Raw genomic sequence first — 15501 nt, forward strand, 5'->3', positions numbered from 1 at the left:
CCACCTTCCCCCTGACCTGGCACTGATCTTGGATGCTCTGCTGCCTGAGGCTGCCCTAACTCCCCCCATGAGCTCCTGAGGTCTGGCAGCCCCACCTCCCCAAAGAGCAGAGGCTCTCCCAGCCAGAGCAGTCAGAGGGAGCTGAAGGGCAGGTCTGTTCCCCTTAGCCCCTGGAAACCCTGAAGGTGACAGGAGTTGTGACATGGAATTGTTTCCACTGAGAATGCACTTAGGTAGAGCCAGAGTCTCCAGTGCAGTTTTGTGCTCTTTAAGCACACTTAGTCATTATTTTCTTGTAATTGAACAATAGTGTGAATTTCCACCCTGATGATGACAACAGTAATGCAGGAAATTGGAGTAAGATAGCAATAATAAGTAATTATAAGTAATAATCAGTCATGCTGAGCTCTCTAGGCAGGGCTTTTCTCTTCAGGTGATTCCCATGCACTTGTACATGAGATTGTCCCCACTCACTTGCTGCAGAAGCTGGGGCTGTAGCACTGCCAGGCAGGAGCAGAATCAATCACTCCACTTCCACCTGGCTCTTGTGCAGACACTCTGTGCTGTGAAGGACACAGATCATTAGGAAACTGTTTTTAGCTCATCTTTTACTCCTCAGCATCTGCCCAGCTTCCCCCTACCTGATGTTGGTAATTCATAGTCCATCATCTTGCCTCAAAAGAGATCCAGGCAGCAGGATGTGGTGCACAGCCTGAGCAGCTGCCAGCCCCAGCATGACTCAAGCCTTCTGTGCCTCAGTTTCCCCACCTGTGGGTGGAACACCATGCAGTACCCTGGCATGGGAAATGCTGTAGGGAATCTGAGGTTTGCTGAGCACCAGCTAAAAATGTGTTCCCCCACTGGTGGGATGCAGCATTCTGGGGTGGAGCTGAGCAGCTGGTAAGTAAACCCCAGCACCTTCCTCTGCTGTGTGGTTCCTTGAACCATCTGGTCTTGCCTGTGAACCAAGCCCTGGCTGAGAGGAGCAAATCAGCCTAGAAATAATTGGTGTCTGAGTGAGTAATCTGGGATTGCTGGCCTGTCCCCTGGCATTCTGTGCTAATGATCTCTCCTGAGCAGCAGAGAGGAGAGGGAAAAGAATTGCATTGCAAAAATGTGCTGCTGGAGGCAGGTCCCTGGCATTCTTCTTTGGTTACTTTTTCCAACTTAAATAAACTGATGTAAAAAATGATACAAATAAAGATTTTTTTTTTTTCTTTTTTAAAATGTTTATATTTATTTTGTAGCATTACTCAAATCAGGCTTGATCATAAGCCACGTGGCACTCAATGAGTGACACAGCAATTATATTCCCAGTAATGCCAGGTGGACAGCTTACAGTGACCCTCTAGGGATTTAACTGAGAAATTCATATATATATATATATATATAAAATATACATATATATCAACCACAGGACCACTAATCCCACCTGTGGCACAAGCAGACACTGAGACAGTGTTTTTTTCCAGAGTTCATGGCAATGCAAGCCTGACTTGGGGGCTTTGAAGCCAGATTGGTATCAATTAATGGAGGATCAACAGTTTTCCTGTGCTTATTGGGGTGTTGTTCACAGGTGTAGCACCCTGCACAGACACTCAGCCTGCATCTGGTTTGGGGACCAGTCCTCTGGTACATACACCCCCAAAATAAATTGTATCCCTGGTATCCCTGGACAGCAGTAAAAGTGGTAAACCTTATCCTTTTTTTTCTTTTTTTCCTCCCTTTTTTTTTTTCCCACTGCACTCAGGGATTTTTCCAGGGGAGAAATGTTTCAGATGCTGTTGCTTGATTGAAAAAAAATTTTAAAAAATCAAGTAAACCAGGAACTTGAGGACTGATTTTTGACAACACTTACAAGAGGCTTAGTGGGATGAACTTTCAGTGTTCTGGTAAGATAAAGTGGGATGGAAAATTGATGTGATAAAAGAAGAGATTGGAGAAATGGACATTTTTGATGTGCCACCCTGAAATATACTGTATTTCATTAAATTATTCCTTCAACTGAAGGAATAACATTTAAGCACAGTAAGATTAGGAATTTAAAAGACTTCAAGAGAGCTTCATTTCTCAGACAGTATGTTCAGGGCCATTCTGACATTTAATTTCATAGCAAAATATGAAGTGAAGCTAGAAAATGAAACACAATTAACATTTCCCTAAAATGTGGATACACTTTTGCATAGGTTGAAACATTGTGATCAGAATTAAGTGAATGATTTCTGTGGTTTTGCCTCTTCATTTCTGCTTACAAATGATTTGTGAGCAGCTTGCAGTTTCTCAGATACACCCATTGTTTTCTGGGAGGTGCCAGTTATTCATCAGATAAGTTTTATGAGTAATTCTCAGTCTTTACTTGCACAGTTCTATATTTAGCTTTTCTGCTGCAGTGGCTAATTCTGAGTGGAGGCTTAGGTCACCCATTTCTGTTTCTGTTCTCAAATACATGGAGTTCTGAGCACCAGACTTAACTTCAAATGTCCTCTAATTTCTGTTGATACACTCATCCCCTCCATCACTGGTCAGAAATGAATTTTAAAGGAAAGTGTACTAATATTAATTGACCTCAGCACCAATTGAGCTGCTGTGGCAGAAACTTGATGTACTACTTTCTCAGTTCTAATTTTAAAGATGAAGTAACATTTAGTAGAAGTGGTTGGAAGCTGCCTCTCAGCCTAGGACTTTTCTTTGCCATTGCCCTCTCTAGAGAGCAAGCTTAAATGACCAATCTAGATTGAAAACCTCATTTTTACATATCCAAATCTACATGAAATGGATCCTGTTTGAAGTAAAAATCCACCCCAAAAGTCTCAAACAGCATTTTGTTGAACAGACAGGTTCCTATCAGAAGAAGAAAGGCATTATAACAGACATGCTTCAGTAACTAATATCTATTTTTTTATACTTGCAAGTGCATGCTGTCCCTTTGTAGTATATCAGGGTTCAACTCAACAGTTTTGCTTTGAAGGTTTTCTACAATTCCCCCTCCTTCAGCATGGATCAGACTGATGGATCAGGCACAAATATCTGTGTTGTGATGAACCTAAATTAGTCCCTCAGTGCATCCTTGCCTTTCTGTGGGCTACTAAAGAGCAGCACTGCTGTATTTCCATGCTGCTACCTCTCCATTTAAAACTCTTGGTTTTGCTCTAAACTATTAGGGGATGAAAGATGGAGATGTTACTGCTCAGGAGGTTTTCTGATATTATTCAGGGCTGGATGTGGAATTCCAGCTCCATTCACATCACCAGCTGCTGCACTGGAAATGGCAGGTGCTGCACAGGCTTGCTTTGTGTCTCCACAGGGCTTTTCTCTGAATATATGCTTCCTGTTACCCAGTTTAGATGCTGAATGTTGAAGTCTTAAATGTTTGATTCAAAATTCAAGAAATAATGAGCACTGTGGGCACAGCTGTACATTGCATAAAGAAAGAAAATCTCCTTTGAGCTGTGAAAAAAAAATTCTACAATTTCACCTTGAATTCTCCACCTGAAGGGAGTTTTTGGAGAGGAAGCTAAACACAGATAGAACTTCGTGCATTATTTCTTCATTGTTTTGATCTCAAGTTCAGTTGTCCCCAGGTCCAGCTGCTGTGATAAATCAGGCAGCTTGTGTACCTCTCAGCCCTTCTTTTTGTTTTTCAGAAGTCAGCACAGCTTTCCTCAGAAGCTGTCCAGGGCCAGTCTTCAGGCAAGCTCCAACCTTTCAGTATAGGTCAGAACACCACCTTCTTTTCTCTCTTTCTTTTTCCCTCCTGTCCCCCTTTACTCTTCCTCCCTGTGGAAGTGATTGCACCTGGGTTATGGTGGTAGTTGAGAACCAGTCTGTGCCACCCCTGAATCACTATTCACTTTTTTCCTTTGCCATGTGCATTTTTCAGTATTTACACAACCAGTCAAAAACTTGTCACCTGTTGCTCTCCTGTGTGACTTTTCCTGCAGTCCATGTGTTGCTTTAGGCTTTGGCTGACTTTCAGACAATGCATTGTTCCTTTTTCAGCAGTGCAGTGCCAGCCCCATACTGGAAACACTCTCCCATTTCCATGGTTCAAGGCATTGGTAACCACAGAGAAAAATGCATCCTTTCAACCACCTCTGTAATTATTTACTGTGCTGAAAGAAAAGTAAGTAAATTCTTTATAATGCATTAACCCTTACCCTAATAATATTTATCATTTAGTTGTCACTGATTCTTGGATAACAGTTCTGTTGCATTAAAAATTCTATTTAGTATCTTTTGTTTTCACAGTTGTCTTTTGCTTGTAATATGTTCCACTTCCTTTCTCTAGTAGATACATTGTAATCTTTAAATTATTTTCTCAGTACTTAGCAGTGAAAAAAAATTGAAGATCTTCTTTCAGAGGACATAGCTAGGAATATTTTTGTGATGCTGGTTGCTGTCTTAGGCCTGACATGCACTAGGAGTAATTGAGGAAATACTTCTGTACCAGTGACAGTAACTATTGGTTTCTGTTTTCTTCCACAAAAAACTATTTCTGTGCTTGTTCCAGAAACTGAAATAACTCTTGTTTCTTTGGAAGGAATTATCATAACTTGTTGATACATTTTCACCACTGTTACTGTCAGAATCACGTTCAAGGACAGGATGGGATTTTTTAAAAACAATTTAAAAATACAGAATCATTTGGATTCCTCTTGTCCTAAAAATTGTGTGAACTGTTCTGCAACACCTTTGATCACCAGTAAGATGGCTGAGAAAGCAGTAGAAACAGAACTCAGGTTCAGGTGCTGGATCCAGACCTACATGTGCTGGAGCAGTTTCCCTGCTGACTGCAGGCCTGATCTCCCCTAAGTCTGTACACACTACTTGGTGCTGCACAGCAAGGCTGCTCCTAAAGAAAATACCTCCAGTTAAACCCACCAGAGTCTGGAGAGGAGAGAGAGCAGCTCCTTGGAGCTGGGAGCCACAGCTTCTAAATGTTAAGGGGCACATTGCAGGAGATGCTTAACAGACACAAAAGGTCACCACTGCCCAAGCTTCCAGTAACTGAAAGGCCAGCTATTTTTAACTCAATTTCAAGTGGGAAGCCTAAAGCCATAAAGTGGCCTGGTTGCAGAAGGCCTTGGCTTCTGGGACAGTCAGAGCTGTGTGCATAACATGAGCCCAGGACTGCACAAGCTGCATCCAGCAGATGTTCTGCCCTCTACTAATGCCATGACACCCACAGCTGCAGACAGGGCCCAGCCTCATGAAATCCTGCAAACACTTCACTAAAAATCTCTTCCTGTAAGAGACAGCGAGTTCATGAACCAAAAGTGGGGGTTAACAGAGAGAGACTGAAATAATTTTCATTACTTAGTAGTGCCCCCATCTTCAGCCACCCACTACAAATGAATTTAAAAGCAGGAGGCTGATTGCCAGGCAAAAGGTGCTCTAAGATCCATAGCAAAGGAGTCTCATGTAGTGCTTGGGGAATCCAGGGCTGCTTGGATTGTCAAAATCCAAGCCAAAGCTTTGACTCCAAGTCTATTTTGAAAAATAAATATATGTACTTTGTTTTTAAGATAGAACCACAGAGATGGTGCTAATGTACCTGCTGGCAGGAGTATGAGCATTGACAGGAGAAGTTCTGCCTCTCTGGTTTGCATGGCTTCCTTAGCTCTGGTGCTAGAGCCCAGAGAAGCCAAGTTCTGGTCCCGGATCATTTCCTAACATTTCTCAGTCTGCTGTAAAAAGTGGGGCTTCAGATGTAGGTCTCTGTCCATACTTGTTTCTGGTATTGAATAAAAGCTCCTCTGACTTCTTGGTGAACTTTATGAACCCAGCAGGATCTGAAATCACCCTGGCTGAGTAAGCAGTGTCAAAGTTGCACCAAACTTCCTGAAAGTTGAGCTTGTCCTCTGTTTGGTGTGACAAGGCTGTGTCAAGAAGAAGGAAAAAAAAAAAAAAAAAAAAAGGCTTTATTCCTCCTGAAACAGTATTTGCAGCAAGGTTTTTCTCAAACTGGGGTATTTTTCTGATTTCTTAGTGCAGGCCTGGTGCTGAGTGAGGGACAGGCAGGAGCACTCAGCTGCTTCTCTGTGAAGCTGGATCACTTTCTGGTGATGGCACTCTAAGGGGACCTGGGGAATGGGATCTTGTCTTAGGGAAGAAGCAGAGGAGCCATTTGTTTCATTGATGGTTGCTAGGAGATCAGGACAGTGTGGCTCAGATCCTGCAGCTCCCAGTGCCTCATTCCACTGGGATTGACAGTGTGCAAATGCAGCTGAGCTGTGCAGCTGAGTGCACCGTGAGGTCACTGCCTGCAGCAGTGATGTCAGGGAGGCTGGAAAGGTTTTGTATCCAATTAATAAATGCAACACAGCCCGGGCCTGTTCTTGGCTGTCTTTCTTCTGGTAGGAAGCAGTCATCAGCCTGACAGTCCCTGTCTGCAGCTCCTGGTCTTACTCTTTCAGTGAGAGGCTTAGTTCTGCAGTGAGGTGTTTCTGAGGAGGGCCTGTGACAAATTGCTGAGAACAAAGTCCCAGACAGTGATCAGTTTTAACACAGGCTGAATTATCTACTTCTGTTACATGCACACAGGCACAAAAACCCTGGGACACTTGATGCTGTAGTTGCCTTGTAGCAAAGATTCAACACTTTCCATATTCAGCACAGATTAAATGTTTTCATTTTTCTTCAAATTTTGGCACTGAGGAGGAAAGCAGTATTCCTCATCTCATCTTCAAGCAACCAGACCTCTCAGAGTCCATCTCCCAGTGCATGCAGACCAACCTAACAGAGCAATGGCAGTGGAATTGCAGGAGTAATGAGGTCTTTCCACCAAACCCACAAGAAATGCCAAATCAAGTATTTCTTGTCCAGGTTTGCAAGGACTGAGACCTCTGCATGGCTACACCTTGGTGTGGAGACTTCCCTGTCTCCCATCCCATCCATCATAATCCACCAGACGAGGTGTCTGTACCCAGCAACCTCCCTCTGCTCTTCAAAACAACAACTTAAACACAAACCAGGCTGCATTTTCCTAGCATCCTGCAGTGCACCTTCACTGGGCACTTCCCAGGGCTGACCATTACAATTGATAATAATTAAAAGCAGGGCAGGGCAGCAGGAGGATAAATGCCTATCTCAGTTAGTTTCAAAGCTGTTGCAGATTGCTGCTCCAAATCACAGAAGGGAGCTGATGCCCCAGGTGAGGAGCAGTGGTTAAAAAAGCCCTGGCTACTTCCCAGAGAGATGAAGAACTAATTAAGGCCATGGAAAGTCAGCTAATTCAGACCTTAATGAGCCCTAAGGGACTGTGAGATAACAAAAGCTCAGCTGGGTTCACCCCTGTGCAGCCTTGAAGCAGTGCTGGTTTGTTAGTGAGAGCCCTGACAGTAGATGGAGCATCCTGCATGCAACTGGGAGGGAACTGTGGAAAACCTGGAGAGTGCAGGCAGGCCCAGACCTGTCCAGTGGCAGATTTCACCCGTGAAAATGCCAGGTGGACATCAGCAAGGTTTGAGGTCTCTGTAGTGAAAGCCCAAAGAAGTCCAGAACTGGTTTGTTAGTCCTTGGGTTGCAAAGAGAAATTAAACATTTCCAAAAGTGAGACCAAAGTAGTCATCCTGTTTTGAGGACTTGGGAATGGATCTTTAATTTCATCTCCAGGTGGTTACTTTTTAGTTTTATTTCAGAAAAACAAAACAAAACAAAAAAAAAAAGCAAAAAGCCACAGTGTCTTTCCTGTCTTTCATTTTTCTTGGAGAGCATCTTTTGTACAGGCATGGCAAGGATCTTCCTGTGTGCACGAGCAGGTCTGAAGTCTGCACTTGTGTCACTCATGAGATGAGGCACTCCTGTCACCCCTGTGGAAACATGGCTAACATCTAACTGAGGATGCTTCCATGCACCTGGGATACACACCAGATGTCAGGCAAGAAAGAACAATAAATCCTCACAGCTGTCCTTGTAATCTGCTTCCAGAGAGTCCCATGTACTTTTTTATCACCTTCAATGAGCTTGATTGGATGCACTGTGGACCCTTTGTGGTCATGCATGTGGCCCTGTGCAGCCTTTCTCTCCTGGATATTTGTTCTTTTAAAGCATAACTAAATTATTTTTAGTTATTTTGGACACAAACAATGAGATTTCCTTCTTGGGGGTACTGTGGCAAACATGGGGCCACCTTTGCACTCCAGTGATCCTGCAGAGGCATCCCTACCCCAGTCTTCCTCCTGGGTCTGGTCCTTGATCAGAGGTGCCATGAGGGCTTGTGCCTGTCTGGCTGCAGCAGCAATTATCTCTGCATTTAACCTACTGAGTAGTTGGGGGTAACAGACACAATTTTTCTTCAGAGCTCATTATTAAGGAATTATATCTAAATTTAATTAACTATTTCTCCCATTTTTTGTCTGCTTAGCAAGCTAAAATGCTAATTGTGGAGCAGATGAGCATGACATTAAGCTGGTTTTCAAAGAGGGTAATGGAGAGGAGGAAATCTCTGCACATGTGGTGGGTCCTCCCCATCAAATAAGCATTAGATCTCATCTAAGTTCCTTTCCCTCCCCAGTGGTCCTATTTTTTGTGCATATATTGCATTATATGCACCTGAGAACCTTCCTGGTGTCATTGCTATTCATTTAAAAAAAAAAAAAAAAAAAAAAAAAGGCTTTCTTGCAGACTGCTTCAAACCTGGGCTTCCTGGGAGCTCCTTCCCTGGTGTGTAACTGTTGCTCCCTGGTCACTGCAGTGCTGAGTCCATCCCACTCATCACCAATCCTTTCAGAATACTGTATACAACTTTCTTTTTATCTTCTATTCCAGGTATCAAAGGAGACCTGTGCTAAACCTCTGAATATCAAGACCCTGCAAGAGAGAACAAAAAGTGAGGTATTGGCTCACCTGGAAAGCTCAATCTGGCCACTGGTAAGAAAGGTTAATTTGGTTTCCCTCCTAAAATAAAAGATGGGGCCTTGCTCCTTCCCCTTGTTTACAGAGCTGAGGAACAGCTCCCTGCTCTGTAACTCAGGATCACACCCTTCCTCTCATTGCCAAAGTGTGTTTCCTGACAAAGTACAACCTGTCTCCTCCATCTGCCACTGGGATCAGAATAGCTGGGAGGGAGCTCTCCTCCCCCAGCCCCATGCAGGAAGTCACTCCAGAAGCCAAGCTGCATGAGGCACCTGCTGAGCAGTCCCACACACAGGGCTCAGCCTGTCCCAAAGTGGGTCAGGCAGTGCTGCCCCTGGCAGTGCTGCCCCTGGGGATAATTATCTGCTGGGACACAGGGTTGTAAAGAGCAGGGAGTCAGTGTGCTGCATGTTGTGTGAGATGCTGTATGGAGGTCCCCAGGCAGCTTCAGAAGCTGATGCACATCAGGTGCAGGAGGCCAGAGCACTCAGTGCAGTCCTGCTGTGACCACAGGTGTCAGCAGGTTCCTCCCACCTGTACCACAGACTTCCTATCTTTTGCAGACTGACTGCATGATATCTTTATTTTAGAATATCTGTATTTTGCTATTTATACCTAGCTTTGTGGCTGTGTTCTGTCTTTTGCATCATGTCAGTGTCAACAGCTTGCACCCTTTAAATATCTCAGCCAGGCAAATGTGTTGTTTGCTCCTCCCCTGCTGCAAAAGGTGATGGTTGCTCCAGCCCACATCTAACCCCTGGTGTTTTCTGCATGGGTGGCTGCTTCCTGACACTCTGGCTCTTTGTACTACTGCAGATAGAAATGGCTGCCTGCATGGCCAGAAAAAAACATGCTTATTTTGGGCCTACTGAACATAGCACCACAAAGCAGTGGGATATGTTGCAGCTGGTAACCTCTTATTCATTATTACTGACCTAAAATCCTGAAGTTCTTCTTGATCCCCAAGTTATTCTTGCTACATGGACCTTGGGAACTTCATGATGCAGTCTAAGATCCCAAGTAGAACATGAAATAGTGCAAGGGTTGGTAAGAGGGGGGGGACTGCAAGACAAATGCAGGTGTACTCCTTGTCACTTAGAGAGCCTCTCTCCTTTGAAGAGCTTTTGCTTTAGGAAGCATTTTTAATCAAATATGTGTTTGCTAAAGTAATGTAAAGGTCTGTGGTGTTCTTGTTATTTTGAGTGAAACCTGGTGTTTCTGTCGTGCAGCTTTTCCAATCAGAATTCCCCAGCTGCAGTTCTTCTGAGCCATCACCTTGTAGGAAGTCACTATTGAAAGTCTCTTCTCCCCTGCTCCCAGCTTCCAAACCATTTAGAAAAATTGTAATAGGAATTAGAAGAGTCTTAATCAGAGATGAAGAAATTAGACACTGCTGAGTTGGGCACTCAGCAAAAACAGGGTTGAAGTGTAGTGCTTGGGTGGAGAAGGGAACTCATACACTTCTATGCCTGTGTATACCCTGATCCTTGGTGCTGGGACAAAGGTATTAATGCTGGAAGAGAGTCATGAGCTCATTCCAGAGGGCTCTGCAGCTGCTTGGTCACTGGCTCTTGGAAGTATCTTAATGTCCCAGGGAAAATGATATTTCTGTCTGTATGATGTGTGTGTCCACTGAAAGGAAAATAATGGGGTGAAATCCCTCTGGATTCTCTGCATCTTACTGCCTTTTGCCTCTCTGGAGGAGTCTGGACAGGGTATCTAGGTAGAAACAACTCTCTCCTAAGCATTGAAATACAACAAAACCTTGTCTGTAAGAGTCATGAAGCACTAACATTCTGTTTGAGTCTGGTTTCCTGGCACCACTGCTCACCCCTGGCAGTGAAATATTTGGAAGGAGACTGCAGAGTCAGATGTAAAGTAAAGGGAAATACCATTCACCAGATATTTTGCAGCTTTTTCATTAGAAAACTGAGTAGGTGGAAGAGCCAGACTGGATTAGGAATTCCTCATCCCTCCCTGTGCTTAGCTGCCTTCTCCCTTTTCACCTCTGACTTACTCAGTGTAGAGTTCACTAATACAACAGTGATACATTTAGGAGAGCATCAGAGAGATATTTTGCCTCTCTTCCCAAGTCAATCCTTCCTTCCCTCCTGCTCCTCAGCTGCTTTCCTCAGCAGCATCCTTGTTCCTGTGTTTTGGGCAATAACAGAGCTCAGAAAGTAGATTGGTTCCCATCTGGAACCTCTTTTCCCTGAGTTTTGCCAAGTGTCTCATACAGGTGCTATGTAAACCCTACTTTGTATTTTCCCTCCTCACCACAGTTTGATGCCTGTTCCCTGGGACAGAAACACAAGCAAAAATAATGAGAAAAACTCCCAGCAATAACAAACCATGAAAATCTTTGCCCTCCAATTAAACTGCCTGGCATTAGGAAGGAGAAGAAATGTGAAGCAGTAACATTCTTTAATTCATTAATGTGTTAATTGATTTCACAACATTTGTTTACAAACACTTAAAGCAGTCTCTCTTCCCTGCTTTTTATGAACTGCAAGTACAAGGTGTAAGTATGGAAGACAAGGCTGCCCCTTGTCTATAAATGAAATATAAATATATATTTGAAATGAAAATACTGATAAATGAAATTAAAATACTGATAAAGCATAATTTCCTGAAAGCAAATAAATCCAATTCTTTATTTCTGCTGAATTTGGTATGCATAAAAAATATAAACATTCTGCATTTCTAGTTCTTAGGGAAGGAGCAAGGGGCAATCTTTTCTCCCCATTAATTACAAGCACCTCAGGGCCAATCAGAACTGAGTAACAAGGAGTGGCCCAACTCCATTAATTTTATTTTTTTTTTTTTTGTCAAAAAGTCCCTCATCAGTCTGTTGTCATAGCTGAATGTTAGTGAGAGAACTGGGACTTAGAAATGAAATGGAGTTTTCATACAAAGAGTGTCTCCTTTCAAAAACACTTCCAGTGGTGTTTATTTTTTGTATTGATTTCAAGAAGCTCTGGCTACAATACAGGTCTTCTTTTGGCACGGAAGCTTCTCTTGAGAATATTTTCCAGGTGTTTTTTTGAACACAGATGTATAGTTGAGAAATCAAATCAGCAATGCTGCAGACAAAGGGAATGGTTTCAAAGGTTAACCCATTGCAATGGTTTGGCATTAATTTCTCAGCATTTTTTGTTTGGACATCTTAAGCCAAAGATGCTCTTGCTCCTGGGAGGGAAGAGCTCTTCTTCCCTGCTTTCTCTCTAGAAGTCTAATACACATCCAAGAGATAAGAATGATGCTGCTAGAGGAAGGAAAAAGAGTGTGGATTGCTCAATTTGGAAGGAAATAATTTTTTTCTCCCATTTTATTTTTAAGTGGCTTTGATAAAATGGGGTTGCTGGGTAGGAAGGGGTGTGTCCTCCCTTCCTTCTGGTGGAAACAAGGCTGGATGAGCAGGCACAGCACTTAGAGGCTACAGGTCAGCTGAAGTGAAGTGAAATCTAAATTTCCCTTTTGTGGGTGTTCTTCCCCCACAGTCCCTCAGGTATTTGTTGCTGGACAGCTGGCTCCATGGAAAGCTTTGATTTTGAAAAGCAGCTTGAAGCTGAAATGAGGCCACACTGAAAGCCTTAAAGGTATTTCTGTATGAGCACAATGGAATTGGCAACCAGGAACCATGGACCAAGGTTGTTCCTTTCAGTCACTTTTCAACGTGTGTTTCTCTGAGCAGTGTCAGAGAACAAACTGCCTGGGTGGAGATGGGAGGCCTGTGAAGCACCAACACTTGTGCTTATTACTACAGTGAAGCTTCCAACTATTTGGGGTTTAGGAAGAGTTCAGGCTTTGAAAATGCATTATGTTAATATTTGGCAAGATGAGAATTTGGAGGAGAGAGTATTAAAATTTTGCTTTTCATTAACACAAGCTAATTAAATCATTTAGCTAGCACTTTCAGTACTGAGAGCACTCAGCCATGTACTATTTTGAGGTTTCACTTGTTTTCCTGCCAAATTCTAGTTTCTAGACCATCTTTTTTTTCTTTCTTTCTTTCTTTTTTCTTTTTTTCTTTTTTTTTTTTGAGTGGGAATTAAGGACTTTTGGACAATGTCAAGCATCATCCACTAGATCTGCTAATTTGTGGGTAGATTGTGCAACTCTTACCCAGCCAATGTGGCTAATTTTAGCTGTGCCTCACAGGGTGAGTGTGGGACAGCTTTGCTTAAGCACAGGCCAGAGGCACAGCCCTGAGCACAAGGACTGATTGTAGAAGAATTTAGTACAACCATGAGTAAGGCTCAAATGATGTAGCCCTTCCATTTAATTCTGTGTTGTTCATGTGAACTTTGCTGTAGTCAAGGGTTTCCTGAGAATATTATTTATAATGCACTCAGTTCCCCAAAGCCTTTAATTTCTCAGTAGCAGAACCTCACCCCTTCTGTGGTTTCAACAGATGGTCTGGGAAAAGGGGCTTTCTTCTTTTTTTTTTTTTTTTTTTTTTTTGAGGATTCATCTCTTTGCCATGATCCTTCTCGTGTTGAACATAGACTTTGAAAAACTTATTTTTAGCTCAATAAAGTACTCTTGAGCTGCCATCCTTCCCAGGCAGCCATGCTGCTGCCTCAGCAACCATGTTCTCTCTGAAGCATTTAACATAACATGGTTCTTTTTGAAGCATTTAACATGCAGGATGTGAGGTGATAGGTAGCAAGGAGTGGGCTGGAAGGGATTTTGCAAGCAAAAGCCAAGAGCCCTGCAAACTAAAGGGCCTCTTACAGCTTTGCTTTCTCCAGCAAGGGAAGGGGAAATGAGGAGGCTGTGGAGCATGGAAATGAAAAAAACTGGAGAGCACAAAGAGAAAGTACTAAATGCAAAGAGAAATTACTATTATTGTTATTATTATTGTTATTCTTCAGTTGAGTCAAAATATGGGGCCGAAACATCTAAGTTTAGGGTTGTCCTTAACCCAGGCTTCAGGTGCAATCTTAACAGCTTGTGCTCCAGCTCCTGGACACAGAAGTGAGGTGCCAAGTGGCAGCATGCTGGGCAGTGTCAGGACACCCTCACCTTTTGGTGTGCTGATTTTTCTCATTATTAAATGAGAATCTGTGTGTGTGTGCACAGTACCCAAGCACAGTGGGTGCTTTCCCAACCTCTGCTGGGCTTCTAGGCACTGTTACACAAATAACAAGAAATAATGGGACTGGAAGAAATGGTGCTGTTGAAATGGCTCACTCATGGTTTGTGTGTGCCATTACAACACTGCAGAACTAATGGCCAATCAGTAACATTCCAGCAACCTCCTTGTCACAAGTGAATGCACACACTGAGCTTTATTTCTGTAATGTCACTGAGCTGGCAGATAATAAGAAAGAAGAAAATTTGCCTGTAAATTGCAGCACATGATAAAAATCACAAGCAGAAAGCAGAGGAGCTTGTGAATCACCTCACTGATCAAGGATTTACAACTCTCAGTGCTGGTCAGAGCAGGGAAATAGGGTGATGAAAGAAGTCTTCAATTTCTGAACAAGCTGTAGTTGCAAGATGAGTCTGGGAAGTGAGAAGGTAATGAATCAAATACAAAAGAAAATCAAAAAGCAAAGAGGAAAGAGAAAAAAAGGAGAGGAAGAAAAATGAGGGAGGAAAAGAAAGATAGGAAAAAAAACCCAATATAAGAGGGGAAGAAATACATCAATTTGTAAGTCTAAAGGTAGCCATAAGGATGGGAGGCAGTGAACTGGCTGGCCACAGGATGGGCTGGGAACACACAGTGCTGTGCAGCTGCCCCTGGCATGGGCAGGGTGTTTGTCTCTCCAGGACCATCTGGCTAGAAACACTTGCTGCTTCTTCGGAGGGGCCCGAGGTGTGACAAATGTCCAGTGTGGCAGTTTGGGGTGGCCCCTCCAGCGAGGTGGCACCCCAGAAGAGGCAGGTGCTTACCAGGCCTGAGGAGGCATTCACTGTGCAGGGTCCCTGATGGCTGCAGCTGACACTGAGCTCTGCACCCCATTCCCTCTGATCAGTACCAGCTTTAGTCCTTTTGTAAGCCCTTGACCTTTCTGTTCCTTCCAAATACTGCTGAAATTTCTTTTGCTGGCATGTTTGTAATGATTTTCCTTGCAGACCACCCTCTTCCCATCACCTCAGTCTGCCAGGCTAATAATTCACCAGCTTTAGCACTGAGCTCTGTTCTCAGGAGCAAAATAATAGCAATGCTTCATCAAGAGCAGCTTCAACTTAGTATGAGCTGTAAGTCAAGGAGAACAATTTAACAAAAAAACCCCAACACAACAACAACAAAGAACCCAATATATTTTACTCGGACAAGTGTTACTATGTCGTTAATCCCACCTTCGTTTGTGAAGCCTTTTTACAGCCCACTTAGCCTGCAATCTGCCTGCAGTTTGCTCTGAGTGCTCTGCTAGACCAGACAGGAGCAGCGACCAACTTCACTGCCTGGGTTATTTTTATGCTTTGCTTCACTTGAAGGGTCTCTGCAGCAATGTTTGCACAGAAAAACTGCAGGGACGTGGTTATTTATTTAAACCATCTGTTTCCACTGGCACAAAGGCAGCCCATCACAATATTTCTGTTGGTCTTCTAACTCTTTGTACACCTGGCAATGGCCATACACATGAGCAGATCCAAGTGAACAGATCCTGCTGTTACAGACAGTTCATGCTT

At 43.3% G+C, this 15501-nt stretch overlaps 1 long non-coding RNA gene across 1 annotated transcript; it reads left to right on the forward strand.

The window, feature by feature from the left end:
* The first annotated feature begins 3569 nt into the window (after positions 1-3569).
* On the forward strand, positions 3570-12296 carry LOC139802513 (uncharacterized). The gene is made up of 4 exons (XR_011728678.1): positions 3570-3714; positions 4323-4455; positions 8770-8871; positions 12196-12296. It is a non-coding gene; the product is annotated as an uncharacterized lncRNA (long non-coding RNA).
* Positions 12297-15501: the final 3205 nt, after the last annotated feature.

This window comes from Heliangelus exortis, chromosome 14 (assembly GCF_036169615.1).
Source record: "Heliangelus exortis chromosome 14, bHelExo1.hap1, whole genome shotgun sequence".
Lineage (NCBI taxonomy): Eukaryota > Metazoa > Chordata > Aves > Apodiformes > Trochilidae > Heliangelus > Heliangelus exortis.